This window comes from Dendrobates tinctorius, unplaced genomic scaffold (genome assembly GCF_039654945.1).
Source record: "Dendrobates tinctorius isolate UK_male_01 unplaced genomic scaffold, ASM3965494v1 ptg000297l, whole genome shotgun sequence".
Taxonomy (NCBI): Eukaryota; Metazoa; Chordata; class Amphibia; order Anura; family Dendrobatidae; genus Dendrobates; species Dendrobates tinctorius.
The window spans coordinates 3,197,594-3,217,358 of NW_027361964.1; the positions used below are offsets into that span (position 1 = coordinate 3,197,594).

At 52.0% G+C, this 19,765-nt stretch overlaps 2 long non-coding RNA genes across 2 annotated transcripts; both read right to left on the reverse strand.

Moving 5' to 3' along the window:
* Nucleotides 1–8,657: 8,657 nt before the first annotated feature.
* Nucleotides 8,658–14,020, reverse strand: LOC141073171 (uncharacterized). Its single transcript, XR_012226954.1, has 5 exons — nucleotides 13,954–14,020; nucleotides 13,809–13,868; nucleotides 11,239–11,295; nucleotides 11,056–11,085; nucleotides 8,658–8,701 (listed from the first exon to the last, which is right to left on the reverse strand). It is a non-coding gene; the product is annotated as an uncharacterized lncRNA (long non-coding RNA).
* A 3,648-nt stretch (nucleotides 14,021–17,668) lies between these two features.
* On the reverse strand, nucleotides 17,669–18,151 carry LOC141073172 (uncharacterized). Its single transcript, XR_012226955.1, has 3 exons — nucleotides 18,122–18,151; nucleotides 17,991–18,020; nucleotides 17,669–17,726 (listed from the first exon to the last, which is right to left on the reverse strand). It is a non-coding gene; the product is annotated as an uncharacterized lncRNA (long non-coding RNA).
* Between the last annotated feature and the right edge of the window lie 1,614 nt (nucleotides 18,152–19,765).

Here is a 19,765-nt window from a genome sequence, read left to right on the forward strand (position 1 = left end):
ATCCCAATCCAACCCTGAGTCTTGGGCCTCTGCCAGCCCCTCAGCTGTGGCCATCACTCACATATCCACAGTACAGGACAGTACAGAATGACACAGGGCTCTCCTCTCGTCTGTGAGTGATGCCCCTCACCCACTGTCCACCGTGCATGGAGCCTCCAGCCTACAGGGCACCCTCAGTGTTAGAAATGAAGTCCACAGTCACAAAGAGACCTCTTCAGGTGGCGTCCATGACACGTCATCCTGCATATCCCGTACAGTGTGACGTCATCACATTCAGAGAGAAGCGACCATATGACACGTAACCGGATGGCAGGGTTGACGTAATGTCTACACCTTTTCTCCACGTCTCCCTGCTACCCAATATTCGGCCCCATCCACTGCTCTCCAGTACGTATCTCATTCCCTGCCCACTTAGTGATCATTCCCATCCTCTGCCCCCCATTCACACTATACCCTTCCTCCTGTGTTCATCACCATCATCTCTGCCTCTTAGGGTTAGCCCCCGTCCTCTCTGCCCCTCAGAATTCGCCGATGAACTCCGCCCCCCCAAATTTCACCCCAGTCCTCTTTCCCATCAGTGTCCCCTCTGCTCCTCAGAGTTCTCCCCTGTCTCCTCTGCTCCTCAGGGTTCTCCCCATACTTTCTGCTCCTCAGGGTCCCCCCGTCCCCTCTGCTCCTCAGGGTTCTCCTCATACTCTCAGCTCCTCAGGGTCCCCCCGTCCCATCTGCTTCTCAAGGTTCTCCTCCCCATACTCTCTGCTCCTCAGGGTCCCCCCTGTTCCTCTGGGTTCTCCCCATACTCTACTCCTCAGGGTCCCCCCGTCCCCTCTGCTCCTCAGGGTCCCCCCTGTTCCCTCTGCTCCTCAGGGTCCCCCTCTGCTCCTCAGGGTCCACCCCTGTCCCCTCTGCTCCTCAGGGTTCTCCCCATACTCTCTGCTCCTCAGGGTCCCCCCTGTCCCCTCTGCTCCTCAGGGTTCACCCCTGTCCCCTCTGCTCCTCAGGGTTCTCCCCATACTCTCTGCTCATCAGGGTCCTCCCCTGTCCCATCTGCTCCTCAGGGTTCTCATAATCTCAGCTCCTCAGGGTCCCCCCCGTCCCATCTGCTTCACAGGGTTCTCCTCCCCATACTCTCTGCTCCTCAGGGTCCCCCCTGTCCCCTCTGCTCCTCAGGGTCCCCCCTGTCCCCTCTGCTCCTCAGGGTTCTTCCCATACTCTACTCCTCAGGGTTCTTCCTGTCCCCTATACTCAAGGTCCCCCCCGTCCCCTCTGCTCCTCAGGGTTCTCCCCATACTCTCTGCTCCTCAGAGTAACCCCTGTCCCCTCTGCTCCTCAGGGTTCTCCTCATAATCTCAGCTCCTCAGGGTCCCCCCCGTCCCATCTGCTTCTCAGGGTTCTCCTCCCCATACTCTCTGCTTCTCAGGGTTCTCCTCCCCATACTCTCTGCTCCTCAGGGTTCTCCCCATACTCTCTGCTCCTCAGGGTCCCCCCCGTCCCCTCTGATTCTCAGGGTTCTCCCCATACTCTCTGATCCTCAGGGTCCCCCCGTCCCATCTGCTTCTCAGGGTTCTCCCCATACTCTCTGCGCCTCAGGGTCCCTCCTGTCCCCTCTGCTCCTCAGGGTTCTCCTCATAATCTCAGCTCCTCAGGGTCCCCCCCGTCCCATCTGCTTCTCAGGGTTCTCCTCCCCATACTCTCTGCTCCTCAGGATCCCCTCTGCTCCTCAGGGTTCTCCCCATACTCTCTGCTCCTCAGGGTCCCCCCGTCCCCTTTGCTTCTCAGGGTTCTCCCCATTCTCTCTGATCCTCAGGGTCCCCCCCCGTCCCATCTGCTTCTCAGGGTTCTCCCCATACTCTCTGCTCCTCAGGGTCCCCCCTGTCCCCTCTGCTCCTCAGGGTTCTCCCCATACTCTCTGCTCCTCAGTGTCCCTCCTGTCCCCTCTTCTCCTCAGGGTCCCCCTGTCCCTTCTGCTTCTCAGGGTTCTCCCCATACTCTTTGCTCCTCAGGGTCCCTCCTGTCCCCTCTGCTACACAGGGTTTTCATACTCTCTGCTCCTCAGGGTCCTCCCTGTCCCCTCTGCTTCTCAGAGTTCTTCCCATACGCCGCTCCTCAGGGTCCCCTCTGCTCCTCAGGGTTCTCCCCATACTCTCTGCTCCTCAGGGTCCCCCCGTCCCCTCTGCTTCTCAGGGTTCTCCCCATACTCTCTGATCCTCAGAGTCCCCCCCCCCCGTCCCATCTGCTTCTCAGGGTTCTCCCCATACTCTCTGCTCCTCAGGGTCCCCCCTGTCCCCTCTGCTCCTCAGGGTTCTCCCCATACTCTCTGCTCCTCAGTGTCCCTCCTGTCCCCTCTTCTCCTCAGGGTCCCCCTGTCCCTTCTGCTTCTCAGGGTTCTCCCCATACTCTTTGCTCCTCAGGGTCCCCCCTGTCCCCTCTGCTACACAGGGTTCTCATACTCTCTGCTCCTCAGGGTCCTCCCTGTTCCCTCTGCTTCTCAGAGTTCTTCCCATACTCTGCTCCTCAGGGTCCCCTCTGCTCCTGAGGGTTCTCCCCATACTCTCTTCATTCTCATACATATCGGTAATGTGACAGGAGCTTGGCCCTTATCATGACGTCAGCAGGTGTGAAGCACGGGAGGGCTTGTGTCCTTCCCTCTGAAAGACAGTGACCGGGGTGGTCATGTGCTTCTCCCTTTATTAGAAACATGGTTCTAACCTGTGTATACGAAGAAGAGATTTATTATGCATAGAACCTTATAGGCACCAAGGTCCATGTTTACTGTTTTCCTATAATAGGTAGGTGACTCAATGTTTTCTGACAAACATATTAGATATAGGGAAAGGATAAGATTAGTACATAGGACATAGGTTAAGATTTAGCTGTAAGAAAGGATTGGGTATAGTGCAGTGGTGTACACAATAAGTTCAGGAAGCAGACAGGTTTAGGATAGAAACAGTTAATGTGTTCAGGAACAGCCCAGTGTGGGAGGGGCAGTTAACAAGAAGAACACTTCCCGGTTAGTGCAGTCAGAGTAAGGCTACTTTCACACTTGCGTTCCTTGGAGCTGCGTCGGGCTGCGCACGGCTGCCGCTAAGCTCCGCCCACAGCTGCGCCTCCTCCGGTCAGCTCCGCCTATGGGCGCGTTACGCTGCATGCGGCCTGCGTACCCTATCTTTAGCATTGGGTACGCAGGCTGTGCGCAGGTATGCGTTTGCCGGCGCATGCGTCCTTTTGACGCTGCGTCAACCTGCACCAAACACACCGTGTTGCATTTTAGTGCTCTCGGTGCAGCGTCAAAAGGACGCTCGGCGCAGCTCCAAGGAACGCAAGTGGGAAAGAGATTAAATGAAGAGAGAGCAGTAGTTGAAGGTCTGAGAGCACGAGGAGCACGGGCTGTTCAGCAGGGAGAGAACGTCAGTCATAAACTTGGAGCCGACATTCCTGGAATGTCCAGGGCCTGGGCTCCAACTGAGGCACTGTGAAGTGTGCCTCAATATCTTCCTAGGAGAGGAAGTTGGACTGGGAACCACATAAGGGAGTTGGGAAAGGACTCTTGGAAGCTGCGGAAAAGGACGGAGTATCCCAGGGTCCAGAGGTGCTAGTGAGGAAAGGGAAGGCTCAGGGCGAGCAGCCAGCGGACATCAGACGTGCTGTGGACTCTGAAAACAGAAAGGTTTGCGCCCAATGCTGCGTGTCTCAATATGATGACAATGGACAGTTATGTAAGGCTCTTCATTGTAAAACGATGTCCCCTAATGTGTACGGCGGATCCTGAAGTAGGACCAGAGACAGCAGAGGCCTGCGACCAGAACGTGAGTGTTACACACGGCACGCACAGCTCGGGACAATCAGGACACCGTTTATTTGTGGGGTCCAGGGTGTGGGAACACATCAGCCCCTCGCCCATGACTATCGCCCTGTGCACCTTACACCTCGACATTTTGCATATATTTCATACAATATTCAGGATGCACAATGAAGGGCGTTATTCCTGACGCACAGCAAGGGGCACTATGCTGGGTGCACAGCAAGGGGCACTATGCTGGGTGCACAGCAGGGGGCGTTATTCCTGACGCACAGCAAGGGGCACTATGCTGTGTGCACAGCAGGGGGCGCTATTCCTGACGCACAGCAAGGGGCACTATGCTGGGTGCACAGCAAGGGGCACTATGCTGGGTGCACAGCAGGGGGCGCTATTCCTGACGCACAGCAAGGGGCACTATGCTGAGTGCACAGCAGGGGGCGTTATTCCTGACGCACAGCAAGGGGCGCTATTCCTGACGCACAGCAAGGGGCACTATGCTGGGTGCACAGCAAGGGGCACTATGCTGGGTGCACAGCAGGGGGCGCTATTCCTGACGCACAGCAAGGGGCACTATGCTGGGTGCACAGCAAGGGGCACTATGCTGGGTGCACAGCAGGGGGCGTTATTCCTGACGCACAGCAAGGGGCACTGTGCTGGGTGCACAGCAGGGGGCGCTATGCCTGACGCATAGCAAGTGGCACTATGCTGGGTGCACAGCAGGGGGCGTTATTCCTGGTGCACAGCAGATGGCGTTATTCCTGGCGCAGAGCGAGGCGCTGAGCAGAAATCACTACACATGAGGCTCATCCAGAATTTCTGACATTTTATTTACAATGACAGCGCACGCATCGCTGAGAACGAAGGTCGCCGTCGCCCAACACTTCAACACTTCCCGGAGCAGCCTGCACAAGAGAATCAGACATGTTAGACCCCAAAATCATAGGACACCCCACAACACCCAAGGGTAACCGCACACACCCTGCTTCACATCTACACCACGTAGCGCCGTGATCCTGTGCTCTATATGCCGTATACCGCCCCGTCCTCCTCTGCTCTATATACCGTATACCGTCCCGTCCTCCTCTGCTCTATATACCGTATACCGCCCCGTCCTCCTCTGCTCTATATACCGTATACCGTCCCGTCCTCCTCTGCTCTATATACCGTATACCGCCCCGTCCTCCTCTGCTCTATATACCGTATACCGCCCCGTCCTCCTCTGCTCTATATACCGTATACCGCCCCGTCCTCCTCTGCTCTATATACCGTATACCGCCCCGTCCTCCTCTGCTTTATATACCGTATACCGCCCCGTCCTCCTCTGCTCTATATACCGTATACCGCCCCGTCCTCCTCTGCTCTATATACCGTATACCGCCCCGTCCTCCTCTGCTCTATATACCGTATACCGCCCCGTCCTCCTCTGCTCTATATACTGTATACCGTCCCGTCCTCCTCTGCTCTATATACCGTATACCGCCCCGTCCTCCTCTGCTCTATATACCGTATACCGCCCCGTCCTCCTCTGCTCTATATACCGTATACCGTCCCGTCCTCCTCTGCTTTATATACCGTATACTGCCCCGTCCTCCTGTGCTTTATATACCGTATACCGCCCCGTCCTCCTCTGCTTTATATACCGTATACCGCCCCGTCCTCCTGTGCTCTATATACCGTATACCGCCCCGTCCTCCTCTGCTCTATATACCGTATACTGCCCAGTCCTCCTCTGCTTTATATACCGTATACCGCCCAGTCCTCCTCTGCTCTATATACCGTATACCGCCCCGTCCTCCTGTGCTCTATATACCGTATACTGCCCAGTCCTCCTCTGCTCTATATACCGTATACCGCCCCGTCCTCCTGTGCTCTATATACCGTATACCGCCCCGTCCTCCTCTGCTCTATATACCGTATACCGCCCCGTCCTCCTCTGCTCTATATACCGTATACCGCCCCGTCCTCCTCTGCTCTATATACCGTATACCGCCCCGTCCTCCTCTGCTCTATATACCGTATACCGCCCCGTCCTCCTCTGCTCTATATACCGTATACCGCCCCGTCCTCCTCTGCTCTATATACCGTATACCGCCCCGTCCTCCTCTGCTCTATATACCGTATACCGCCCCGTCCTCCTCTGCTCTATATACCGTATACCGCCCCGTCCTCCTCTGCTCTATATACCGTATACCGCCCCGTCCTCCTCTGCTCTATATACCGTATACCGCCCCGTCCTCCTCTGCTCTATATACCGTATACCGCCCCGTCCTCCTCTGCTCTATATACCGTATACCGCCCCGTCCTCCTCTGCTCTATATACCGTATACCGCCATCTGGCTCCCCTCTCTATACCATATACCGCCCCCTCTATGACCAGGATCCTCTCACCTCTGTATCCGTTTCCATATTGTCCGTTCTGTGTGTAGGATGATTCCTCCGGGGCTGGAATAATAATAATTGCCCATTACTCATCTATGTTGTGTCCTGTCGCTGTGTACCCCCTTATAACGCACTGAGGACCCCAAAATCTGCTTCACAACTTCTGGAGTCTGAGTAGTATCTGCCTGTATCAGGATTGCTCCTATTATATCAGCCGCTAATGAAGGGAATCGATGACTGGCCGTGTGCAGCTAGTGATGATGATGACTGGCCGTGTGCAGCTAGTGATGATGATGACTGGCCGTGTGCAGCTAGTGATGATGATGACTGGCCGTGTGCAGCTAGTGATGATGATGACTGGCCGTGTGCAGCTAGTGATGATGATGACTGGCCGTGTGCAGCTAGTGATGATAATGACTGGCCGTGTGCAGCTAGTGATGATGATGACTGGCCGTGTGCAGCTAGTGATGATGATGACTGGTCGTGTGCAGCTAGTGATGATGATGACTGGCCTTGTGCAGCTAGCGATGATGATGACTGGCCGTGTGCAGCTAGTGATGATGATGACTGGCCGTGTGCAGCTAGCGATGATGATGACTGGTCGTGTGCAGCTAGTGATGATGATGACTGGCCGTGTGCAGCTAGCGATGATGATGACTGGTCGTGTGCAGCTAGTGATGATGATGACTGGTCGTGTGCAGCTAGCGATGATGATGACTGGCCGTGTGCAGCTAGCGATGATGATGACTGGCCGTGTGCAGCTAGCGATGATGATGACTGGCCGTGTGCAGCTAGCGATGATGATGACTGGCCGTGTGCAGCTAGCGATGATGATGACTGGCCGTGTGCAGCTAGCGATGATGATGACTGACCGTGTGCAGCTAGAGATGATGATGAATGGTTGTGTGCAGCTAGCGATGATGATGACTGGTCGTGTGCAGCTAGCGATGATAATGACTGGCCGTGTGCAGCTAGCGATGATGATGACTGGTCGTGTGCAGCTAGTGATGATGATGACTGGCCGTGTGCAGCTAGTGATGATGATGACTGGCCGTGTGCAGCTAGTGATGATGATGACTGGCCGTGTGCAGCTAGTGATGATGATGACTGGCCATGTGCAGCTAGTGATGATGATGACTGGCCGTGTGCAGCTAGTGATGATGACTGGCCGTGTGCAGCTAGTGATGATGACTGGTCGTGTGCAGCTAGTGATGATGATGACTGGTCGTGTGCAGCTAGTGATGATGATGACTGGCCGTGTGCAGCTAGTGATGATGACTGGCCGTGTGCAGCTAGTGATGATGACTGGTCGTGTGCAGCTAGTGATGATGATGACTGGTCGTGTGCAGCTAGCGATGATAATGACTGGCCGTGTGCAGCTAGCGATGATAATGACTGGCCGTGTGCAGCTAGTGATGATGATGACTGGTCGTGTGCAGCTAGTGATGATGATGACTGGCCGTGTGCAGCTAGTGATGATGATGACTGGCTGTGTGCAGCTAGTGATGATGATGACTGGTCGTGTGCAGCTAGGGATGATGATGACTGGCCGTGTGCAGCTAGGGATGATGATGACTGGCCGTGTGCAGCTAGCGATGATGAATGGTCGTGTGCAGCTAGTGATGATGATGACTGGTCGTGTGCAGCTAGGGATGATGATGACTGGTCGTGTGCAGCTAGTGATGATGATGACTGGTCGTGTGCAGATAGCGATGATGATGACTGGTTGTGTGCAGATAGCGATGATGATGACTGGTTGTGTGCAGCTAGGGATGATGATGAATGGTTGTGTGCAGCTAGGGATGATGATGAATGGTCGTGTGCAGATTGCGATGATGACGACTGGTCGTGTGCAGATTGCGATGATGATGACTGGTTGTGTGCAGCTGATGATGATGACTGGTTGTGTGCGGCTGATGATGATGATGACTGGTCGTGTGCGGCTGATGATGATGATGACTGGTTGTGTGCAGCTGATGATGATGACTGGTGGTGTGCAGCTGATGATGATGACGACTGGTCGTGTGCAGATAGCGATGATGACGACTGGCCGTGTGCAGCTGGCGATGATGATGACTGGTTGTGTGCAGCTGATGATGATGATGACTGATTGTGTGCAGCTGATGATGATGACTAGTCGTGTGCAGCTGATGATGATGATGACTGGTCGTGTGCAGATAGCGATGATGATGACTGGTTGTGTGCAGCTAGTGATGATGATGAGTGCAGGTAATGACTGACTATCTCAGCATCACCATCTCCTTCACAAGCCAGGTGACATTAGAGAAGGGATGAGGAGTTGAATTCTGTGATCTAAATATTGGCTTACAGCAGGGACCCGTTGAGTACTGTGCGGCCATTACCGGTTCCAGCCCATCTGGCAGTTGCCACAATGGCAAAATGGGTGGTCCGACCCTTTGTGAGGGGCAGATATCACCACCTTGTCCACCATACATCCATACCTCACATATGACGTACCATATGTCCATGAGCCCTGACCCCCTCCGAGTTGCTGGTATCCACCTACCGAGGCAAAAGAGAAATGGCAGTGAAGTGGGGTACAGAGTAGATAGGATTGATGAGGTGCATGATGGGTGTGATTCGTGGGGTATAGAGTAGATAGGATTGATGAGGTGCATGATGGGTGTGATTGGTGGCGTACAGAGTTGATAGGATTGATGAGGTGAATGATGGGTGTGATTGGTGGGGTACAGAGTAGATAGGATTGATGAGGTGCATGATGGGTGTGATTGGTGGGGTACAGAGTAGATAGGATTGATGAGGTGCATGATGGGTGTGATTGGTGGGGTACAGAGTAGATAGAATTGATGAGGTGCATGGTGGGTGTGATTGGTGTGGTACAGAGTAGATAGGATTGATGAGGTGCATGATGGGTGTGATTGGTGGGGAACAAGGTAGATAGGATTGATGAGGTGCATGGTGGGTGTGATTGGTGGGGTGCAGAGTAGATAGGATTGATGAGGTGCATGGTGGGTGTGACTGGTGGGGTACAGAGTAGATAGGATTTATGAGGTGCATGATGGGTGTGATTGGTGGGGTACAGAGTAGATAGGATTGATGAGGTGCATGATGGGTGTGATTGGTGGGGTACAGAGTAGATAGGATTGATGAGGTGCATGGTGGGTGTGATTGGTGGGGTACAGAGTAGATGGGATTGATGAGGTGCATGGTGGGTGTGACTGGTGGGGTACAGAGTAGATAGGATTGATGAGGTGCATGATGGGTGTGACTGGTGGGGTACAGAGTAGATAGGATTGATGAGGTGCATGATGGGTGTGATTGGTGGGGTACAGAGTAGATAGGATTGATGAGGTGCATGATGGGTGTGATTGGTGGGGTACAGAGTAGATAGGATTGATGAGGTGCATGATGGGTGTGATTGGTGGGGTACAGAGTAGATAGGATTGATGAGGTGCATGGTGGGTGTGACAGGTGGGGTACAGAGTAGATAGGATTGATGAGGTGCATGATGGGTGTGATTGGTGGGGTACAGAGTAGATAGGATTGAGGTGCATGATGAGTGTGACTGGTGGGGTACAGAGTAGATAGGATTGATGAGGTGCATGGTGGGTGTGACTGGTGGGGTACAGAGTAGATAGGATTGATGAGGTGCATGATGGGTGTGATTGGTGGGGTACAGAGTAGATAGGATTGATGAGGTGCATGATGGGTGTGACTGGTGGGGTACAGAGTAGATAGGATTGATGAGGTGCATGATGGGTGTGATTGGTGGGGTACAGAGTAGATAGGATTGATGAGGTGCATGGTGGGTGTGATTGGGGTACAGAGTAGATAGGATTGATGAGGTGCATGGTGGGTCTGATTGGTGGGGTACAGAGTAGATAGGATTGATGAGGTGCATGATGGGTGTGATTGGTGGGGTACAGAGTAGATAGGATTGATGAGGTGCATGATGGGTGTGATTGGGGTACAGAGTAGATAGGATTGATGAGGTGCATGATGGGTGTGATTGGTGGGGTACAGAGTAGATAGGATTGATGAGGTGCATGATGGGTGTGATTGGTGGGGTACAGAGTAGATAGGATTGATGAGGTGCATGATGGGTGTGATTGGTGGGGTACAGAGTAGATAGGATTGATGAGGTGCATGGTGGGTGTGACTGGTGGGGTACAGAGTAGATAGGATTGATGAGGTGCATGATGGGTGTGATTGGTGGGGTACAGAGTAGATAGGATTTATGAGGTGCATGATGGGTGTGACTGGTGGGGTACAGAGTAGATAGGATTGATGAGGTGCATGGTGGGTGTGACTGGTGGGGTACAGAGTAGATAGGATTGATGAGGTGCATGATGGGTGTGATTGGTGGGGTACAGAGTAGATAGGATTGATGAGGTGCATGATGGGTGTGATTGGTAGGGTACAGAGTAGATAGGATTGATGAGGTGCATGGTGGGTGTGATTGGTGGGGTACAGAGTAGATAGGATTGATGAGGTGCATGGTGGGTCTGATTGGTGGGGTACAGAGTAGATAGGATTGATGAGGTGCATGATGGGTGTGATTGGTGGGGTACAGAGTAGATAGGATTGATGAGGTGCATGATGGGTGTGATTGGTGGGGTACAGAGTAGATAGGATTGATGAGGTGCATGATGGGTGTGATTGGGGTACAGAGTAGATAGGATTGATGAGGTGCATGGTGGGTGTGATTGGTGGGGTACAGAGTAGATAGGATTGATGAGGTGCATGATGGGTGTGATTGGTGGGGTACAGAGTAGATAGCATTGATGAGGTGCATGATGGGTGTGATTGGTGGGGTACAGAGTAGATAGGATTGATGAGGTGCATGATGGGTGTGATTGGTGGGGTACAGGGTGGGGATAATAACCAACACCTACCTTCTACTGGAGATGAAGGGGTCACTTCCTCTGTGGACACATAAGGAGAATATTAGTGTAAGGAGGAATGTGAGGTCAGGGGGTGAAGTCAGAGGTCAATATTTGAGGACAGAGGAGAAAGGAGATGGCTACAATAGAGATGAGCAGCAACTGCATCACCCTGACTTTGGTTACTGACATTACCTTCTATGACATTTGGTGACACTGGCTGAGAGGAATATGGTATCTGTCCGGCTCCAGCTGCAAGAGAAGGTGCTATGTGGTCAGAGACAAAGCCTGATCTCAGCGATAAAGACACATGATCTGCAGATCATTGGCGCCTTCGGTGAATGACCTCAGATATCAGATTAGATGCATCTGTCAATGGTCTGCAGATAAATAGCAGAAAGCTCATTCAACCAATATTCCTTCTCCACATGTCTGTAAAGCGCTGTGGAATTAATGGCGCTATATAAATGATTAAAATAAATAAATAAAAAATAACAACCATGAATGCTCTGGTCAACTTTCTGAGGAGACCTAAAAGCAAGCAATTGCCAGACCCAGGTGTCCCCCACCAAACTCCTCTGACCCCCTATTCCAGACCTTTCTGTCCTACTCCTTCTACAAACTTTTTTTGTCCTGAAGACCAGTTCTGTCCCCTCCTTCAGTTTTGTCCTCCTCTTTAAGGCTTCACTGTCCTCTCCTCCAGATTCCTATGTCCCCTCCACCAGACTGCTCTGTCATCCATCCCCTCCTTTAGACCACTCTGTCCTCCAGACATTTCTCCAGACCTCTCTATCCTCCCTCCTCTTCCAGAATACACTGTCCCCTCCTTCAGACTACTATGTCTCTTCCACCACGCTCTTCTGTTCTTCCCGCCATGGACATTTGTCCTCCAGTTCATTCTTCTCTCTCCAACCAAGCTCCAATGTCCTCCACCACTCTCCTCTGTCCTCTTCCACCATGCTCCTGTCTCCCATCACACTAGTCTGTCTCCCAAACACACTCCTCTGTCCTCCACCATGTTCCTCTTTCTCCCATCACACTCTTGTGTACTCCTGTATATTCCTCTGTCCCCCATCACTCTTATGTATCCTCCACCACGCTCCACTGTCCTCCACCACAACGCTCCACTGTGTCTCTGTGCTCCACTGTCCCCCACCATGCTCCACTGTCCCCCACCACGCTCCACTGTCTTCCATCATGCTCCACTGTCCCCCACAATGCTCCACTGTGTCTGTGCTCCTCTGTCTCCCACTACGCTCCACTGTCCCCCACAACGCTCCACTGTGTCTATGTGCTCCTCTGTCTCGCACCACGCTCCAATGTCTTCCATCATGCTCCACTGTCTCCCACCACGCTCCAATGTCTTCCATCATGCTCCACTGTCTCCCACCACGCTCCAATGTCTTCCATCATGCTCCACTGTCCCCCACCATGCTCCACTGTCCCCCACCACGCTCCACTGTCTTCCATCATGCTCCACTGTCCCCCACAATGCTCCACTGTGTCTGTGCTCCTCTGTCTCCCACTACGCTCCACTGTCCCCCACAACGCTCCACTGTGTCTCTGTGCTCCTCTGTCTCCCACCACGCTCCAATGTCTTCCATCATGCTCCACTGTCTCCCACCACGCTCCAATGTCTTCCATCATGCTTCACTGTCTCCCACCACGCTCCAATGTCTTCCATCATGCTCCACTGTCTCTCACCACGCTCCAATGTCTTCCATCATGCTCCACTGTCTCCCACCACGCTCCAATGTCTTCCATCATGCTCCTCTGTCTCCCACTACGCTCCACTGTCTTCCATTATGCTGCTTTGCCTCCTACTACGCTCCACTGTTCTTCACCACACTGCCATCCTTTTCCTGTATATACAATTGTCTTTTAAACTGACATGTAGTAGACCTGGGCTAAACATCTGAAGGGTCTTGCTAAAATTGGCCATTTGGTTGAGATTAGTGTATGGCCACCTAAACATCCAGAAACCCAGGCTCAGCAGATACTAAAACCTGAATCATAGAATATCAGAGTTTGTAGGGACCTCCTGGGCCATCTGGTCCAACCCCCTGCTCAAAGCAGGATTCACGAAATCATCCCAGACAGATGTCTGTCCAGCCTCTGTTTGAAGACTTCCATTGAAGGAGAACTCACCACCTCTCGTGGCAGCCTGTTCCACTCATTGATCACCCTCACTGTCACCCACCTAATATCTAATCTGTGTCTCCTCCCATTCCGTTTCATCCCATTGCTTCTAGTCTTTCCTTGTGCAAATGAGAATAAAGTTGATCCTTCTACAATGTGACAGCCCTTTAGATATGTGTAGACAGCTATTAAGTCTCCTCTCAGTCTTCTCTTCTGCAAACTAAACATTCCCAAATCCTGCAACCTTTCCTCATAAGACAGGGTTTGCAGACCGGTCACCATTCTGGTCGCTCTTTTCTGAACTTGCTCCAGTTTGTTGATGTCTTTTTTAAAATGTGGTGCCCAAAACTTGACACAATATTCCAGATGAGGTCTGACCAAAGAGGAGTAGAGGGAAATAATGACTTCACGTGATCTAGACTGTATGCTTCTGTTAATACATCCTAGAATTGCATTTGCCTTTTTTTGCTCCTGCATCACACCCTAACCTGGTGCAATAAGTCTCTATAACAGAGTTAATATTCTCCCCATCTGTGCAGCTCATATGTGTGAACTATGTCCTTGTGTCCCTTTCCCGTAGCCCCTTCCGTTCCCTGCAGAGGATCTTGCCCTTATGGACTTCTCACCATATTTGCTGCTGGCTGGATCTGGATACGCTGCCTGAGAGCCATAGGGAGACTTCACACCTGCTGGAGGAAACACAGGCAACACATGAGAATTACACGCAGACCGTCCATGACACAAAGTCTACAAGCAGCGACCGCTCCTCACCAGACTTGGCATCATAACCGAGAGAATCTGCAGCCAAAGGTTGGGTTCTGTAGGGAAGCTTCCCAAAACTGCCTGCAAGGGAGAAAGGAAGATGCCACCATGTTATTCAGACTAGGAGGGTAAGTGCGAGAGGGGAAAAGAGGCAGGGCGCACAGCGGAAGACGGGAAAGAGACACAGGAAGGGAAACAGAGAAAGGGAAGGAGACAGAGGAAGGAGAGAAGGAAGGAAACAAGAGAAGCAATGGGATGAAACTGAATGGGAGGAGACACAGATTAGATATTAGAAAAGACTTTTTGAAGGTTAGAGTGATCAATGAGTGGAACAGACTGCCATGAGAAGTGGTGAGTTCTCCTTCAATGGAAGTCTTCAAACAGAGGCTGGACAGACATCTGACTGGGATGATTTAGCGAATCCTGCTTTGAGCAGGGGGTTGGACCAGATGGCCCAGGAGGTCCCTTCCAACTCTACCATTCTATGATATGATTCTATGAGACACAGAGGAAGGAAAGGACATATACATGAAGGGAATTAGACACAGCGGAAAGGAGGAGAGGGAGACTCAAAGAAGGAGACACAGAAGAATAGAAGGACCCATATAGGATAGGAGGAAGGAAACAAAAAACACTGGGGAAGAGACGGAGACAGAGAGTAAGAGCAGGAGACAAAGAGGAAGGGAAGGAGACACAGGACGATAATTGCACATGTGGCGCCCCTGAGGCTTCAGTCGCCACAGAGGTACTGCACCTTCTCCTAAGGTGTAGTGCCCCACCATCCAGGTAGGCTGGGAACTCCTATCCGCATTCCAACACCTGCACCCCACAAACAGGATAGTTCAGCAGGGACCCATCCATGCTTTATGCTGGAAAGGTCATAGGGTGCCTTTTGTGGTCCCTGGCTCCGTAACATGAGAGGTGCTGGGAGGCGGGTGGAGTTAGATATAAAAGAGAGGGAAGGTGTAGGATTTCTGGTCAGTCTGGGGTGAGTCCCAGAGAGAGAGCAGGCTGACAGCAGGTCAGCCTGAGAGGAGCTCAAGGCGGAGGAAGGCAGTCAGTCAGGAAAGGCTGAGGACTGGTCTTAGTGGAATGAGCTCCCTAGGGAAGGAAGAGAAGGAGAAAGAGACGTAGACGGGAGACTACAGATTCCATAAGAGAGATAGAACAGATCGGAACGAAGGAGAATAGAAGGACGGTGGGAAGCAGGTTCAGAAAGAGAGAGAACCCTTCCAGTCCAGAGAGCACAAAGGCCGGGATCCGGTCCCTGAGGTTGATTGGATCTTTATGTCCGGCAACAGACACCGGAGGAGTAGTGAGCCGCTAACGCCTTGCTCCCATCATAGACTTGGGACACAACAGCAACTGAATAGAGAGCCGGGACGCAGTGAGGAGTCCTCGAAGCAGGCTACAGCTGTCTGTCATACAAGTAGAGACTAGGAACACCTAGAGAGAGGCATTCCAGGGTAACTAAGTACTGGAGTGCTTCGCACCTAAAGGCGCATTGGAGGAGTCGTTCAGAAAGGTACATATTGGCGGAGTGTGAAAGGAGAATCCTATCCTGCCTGGAGGTTGGCTGGAGCCTTGACCTGGAGAACACAGTATGGAGGCAGGCAGTTGTGTGAACTGCAAACAGTGAGTAAAGCTTTGGAACCACATACTCTGGTGTCCTCCAGTTATTCCCGCACCACTACACCTGGGTACCAGCCTCCATACCATTCTGCGCCTCTCCTCATCCATTGCACCTACACTGCCCTGGGACTACAGCTCCACCTGTGGGGAGCTATACCATCTCTGCTGCACCACACCATCAGTCCCAGCAGATCTGAATGCAGCGTTGGCCTAACACCATACTTGCCAAATACCACGGGTGGCATCACGAACTATTCATATAAACTCTAACACCATTAACATCACCGCCATTGATATTGGGTGCCCAGGGCCACGGACCGGGTCACCGCTGCTGTGACACATTCCCACCTTGACACCGGCCCGGTACCGAGTACCCCGCTGCCCTGGGTGTGCGAGGGCGTCCCACACACATATAGGAAGGGGATGAAAGGAGACACAGAAGAAGGGAAGGACGCGGGAGAAGGAGGAGACAGCGGTGAAAGAGGACATCCAAATAAAAAATGAAGACAGCGCCTCAAAAGTTGGTGAAAAATTCTTTCTGTTTTTTTATTCTGGCTTGTGTGGTGTTTCAATCTTACATGATCTTTGTCAAGGGTGAAAGAGGAGACACGGGAGAAGGTGGAGACATGAGGAGGATATAACAAGAGTAGAGATGAGCAATTTTGGCTGATTTTTCCATATTCGGGCCATATTCAAACACTATTCGTGCCGAATGTATGTCTTATGATCAGTTCCGAACATGTTCGGTAACTTCTACTCCCACTGACTAATGACGTTTGGCTGTGTTCGACAAAAATTGCAAAAACAATATTCAATGCCGATTGTATTCGAAACCGAATCCAAACAAATTCGCTCAACTCTAAACATGAGGAGGATATGAAGAGGAGACACATTGAGGAAGAGGAGACACATTGAGGAAGAGGAGACACATTGAGGAAGAGGAGACACACTGAGGAAGCGCAGACACACTGAGGAAGCGCAGACACACTGAGGAAGAGGAGACACACTGAGGAAGGGGAGACACACTGAGGAAGAGGAGACACACTGAGGACGAGGAGACACACTGAGGACGAAGAGACACACTGAGGACGAGGAGACACACTGAGGAAAAGCAGAGACATTGAGGAAGAGGAGACACATTGAGGAAGAGGAGACACATTGAGGAAGAGGAGACACACTGCGGAAGAGCAGACACATTGAGGAAGAGGAGACACACTGAGGAAGAGGAGACACACTGAAGACGAGGAGACACATTGAGGAAGAGGAGACACATTGAGGAAGAGGAGACACATTGAGGAAGAGGAGACACACTGAGGAAGAGGAGACACACTGAGGAAGAGGAGACACACTGAGGAAGAGGAGACACATTGAGGAAGAGCAGACACATTGAGGAAGAGGAGACACACTGAGGAAGAGGGAGACACTGAGGAAGAGGAGACACACTGAGGAAGAGGAGACACACTGAGGAAGAGGGAGACACTGAGGAAGAGGAGACACACTGAGGAAGAGGAGACACATTTAGGAAGAGGAGACACACTGAGGAAGAGCAGACACATTGAGGAAGAGCAGACACATTGAGGAAGAGCAGACATATTGAGGAAGAGGAGACACACTGAGGAAGAGGACACACTGAGGAAGAGGGAGACACTGAGGAAGAGCAGACATATTGAGGAAGAGGAGACACACTGAGGAAGAGGAGACACACTGAGGAAGAGGGAGACACTGAGGAAGAGGAGACACACTGAGGAAGAGGAGACACACTGAGGAAGAGCAGACACATTGAGGAAGAGCAGACACATTGAGGAAGAGCAGACACATTGAGGAAGAGGAGACACACTGAGGAAGAGGGAGACACTGAGGAAGAGGAGACACATTGCGGAAGAGGAGACACACTGAGGAAGAGGAGACACACTGAGGAAGAGGAGACACACTGAGGAAGAGGGAGACACTGAGGAAGAGGAGACACACTGAGGAAGAGGAGACACACTGAGGAAACTGTTGAAGAAAGAGATAAGGTGGGGGGAGATAACATTTTGCAAAAGTGATGAGAGAAGATGAAAGGAAGTAGAGCGGACCATGGGAAGGTGACTCACCGAGCTTAGAGCTTTCCCCCACTGGACCCTGATAGGCGCTTAGTGGAGACTTTATTCCTGTAGAGGGAAGTGTAAAGACAGCGTACTATAGTGTTCACATGGGGAGAGAGTTTAGCTAAACCCCTCTGTCTTCCTCCTGCACACTCCTCTGTCCCCCACACTCCTCTGTCCCCCACACCCCTCTGTCCCCTACACCACTCTGTCTTCCTCCTTCACACCTCTCTATCCCCCACACTCCTCTGCTCTCTGTTATCAGCCATTCCACGCTGACTGATCTGTTACCAGCTCGCTCCATGACGTGGCCTTTGGGCTGGCACTCACCTTTCCCATTACCTTGATAATTGGACAGACCTGAAATGACAGACAGGCTTCACTGGTGAGTGGGAATTTGGGTAACATATGATTGATGGCAATAAAGAGGGCGATGATCGCCCCAAAAATTTGTAACTTACCATTAGGATAGGGTTGCTGGTAGAGACCTGGAAAACATGAAGAGAGTGACATGAGATGATGGGGGCAATGTAGCATGGAATGGAGGTGGCAGAGAGGATGGTGGGGGCGATCTAGGTGGCAGGGAGGATGGTGGGGGCGATGTAGCGTGGAATGGAGGATGGTGGGGGCGATGTAGGTGGCATGGAGGATGGTGGGAGCAATGTAGGTGGCAGGGAAGACAGTGGGGGCGACGTACCGTGGCAGGGAGGATGGTGGGGGCCATTTACCGTGGCAGGGAGGATGGTGGGGGCGATGGTGCATGGTGGTGATCAGGCTATTGAGAATGATACAGACGATGGACTGCAGTAGTAATTATCCTTTTTGGATATCATACCTGTTTTTGCTGGTTTGGTTCCCAGACCTGTAAGATACAAAAGTTGCGGGTCAGGTACCAGCCCCTGGATACGTCTTATAAGGGGCTCGGCTAATTACACAATCATACCTTGAGGAAAGAAGCTGTTGGGGAACCCGGCACCTGTGGAGAGAGGGGGCACAATTAGTATAAAGGGCAGTGGGGCTTCACCATTACCGGGGACAGTATACACACACTGCCATGGGTGTCATGGGTCCCTTGACCCTGCTGCTGTCAATTTCTGGAGGTTCCCCTTTGTGCGGCGGCCGTGGCACAGGTGAGATGGAGCATACCTGCTTTAGAAGGTTTCCCGATTCCACCTGATATATAGAAAATATGAATGAACATTGTGTAATGACCACTAATGACCCCACGTACGACCCAGAGCCACAGGCAGCCAAGACCTCGTGCCCACCTTGTAGACCAGCAGCGTTCCCGTAACCTGCAACACAATGCAGATAATTATTAAGGGGGACTAGAGCGCCACAGACCCCAAAATATCCAACCAGGTTCCTCAACATATATCAGACCATCCCCTCCTGACACGTTCCCCATACATGACACCGTCATTCCTCCGTACACCCTCCACAGACATCAGACCATCAGACGCCAAAGACCCTTAAGGTTCCTCATCCTTCTGAGCTCTGCCATCCTTTTCCTCAATCGAGTCCTTACAAAAGGTTTTACGTACCGGCCTTCGGTGATTTTCCTATAAAACAATCACAGAGTTTGGGGTCACTAACCCTCACCCTATGCAGGTCTCCCTCTTGTCATGTCATGGGTTTGTGTACAGTAGATGACCACCCTCTTGTGGACATTGTGTGCATTACACTGTATATGATAAAACGTGGGATCCCAGGTACGAGCGTCCTGTACTCAGGGTTCATGTTCATCAGCCCCGTAGTAGAAGCCGACACGTACCTTGCTGCTGGAGATTGCTGGGATGTGCGCCGTATCCATTTCTGTAGCCTGAAAGAAGAAAACTGAATTATGAAGAAATGTGAAGGGTGAAACAGAAAAGGAAGAAGGAGGACAAAGAGGAAGATGAGGATGGAGAAGGACAAGGAGGAGGAGGATAGATAAGGAGGAGGCGAAAGATGGAGAAAGACAAGAAGTAGGAGGAGGATGGAGAGACAAGGAGCAGGAAGAGGAGGAGGATGGAGACAGGTAAGGATGATCAAGAGGATGTGGATGACCGAGAAGGACAAGGACCAGGAAGAGGAGAAGAGGATGGACACAGACAATGAGGAAG